Raw genomic sequence first — 239 nt, 5'->3', positions numbered from 1 at the left:
GGTCTGTCTAGTGAAGGCTATGGTTTTTCCAGTGGTCATGTATGGATGTGAGTGTTGGACTGTGAAGAAGGCTGAGCGCCGTAGAATTGATGCTTTTGAACTGTTCCTTGGACTGCAAGGAAATCCAACCAGTCCATTCTGAAGAAGATCAGCCCTGGGATTTCTTTGGAAGGAATGATGCTCAAGCTGAAACTCCAGTACTTTGGCCACCTCATGTGAAGAGTTGACTCATTGGAAAA

The sequence above is a fragment of the Bison bison genome, unplaced genomic scaffold (genome assembly GCF_000754665.1).
Source record: "Bison bison bison isolate TAMUID 2011002044 unplaced genomic scaffold, Bison_UMD1.0 scf7180017864035, whole genome shotgun sequence".
In the NCBI taxonomy this organism is placed as follows: Eukaryota; Metazoa; Chordata; class Mammalia; order Artiodactyla; family Bovidae; genus Bison; species Bison bison.
The sequence above is the reverse complement of the archived record's forward strand: the minus strand, read 5'-3'. Positions refer to the sequence as shown.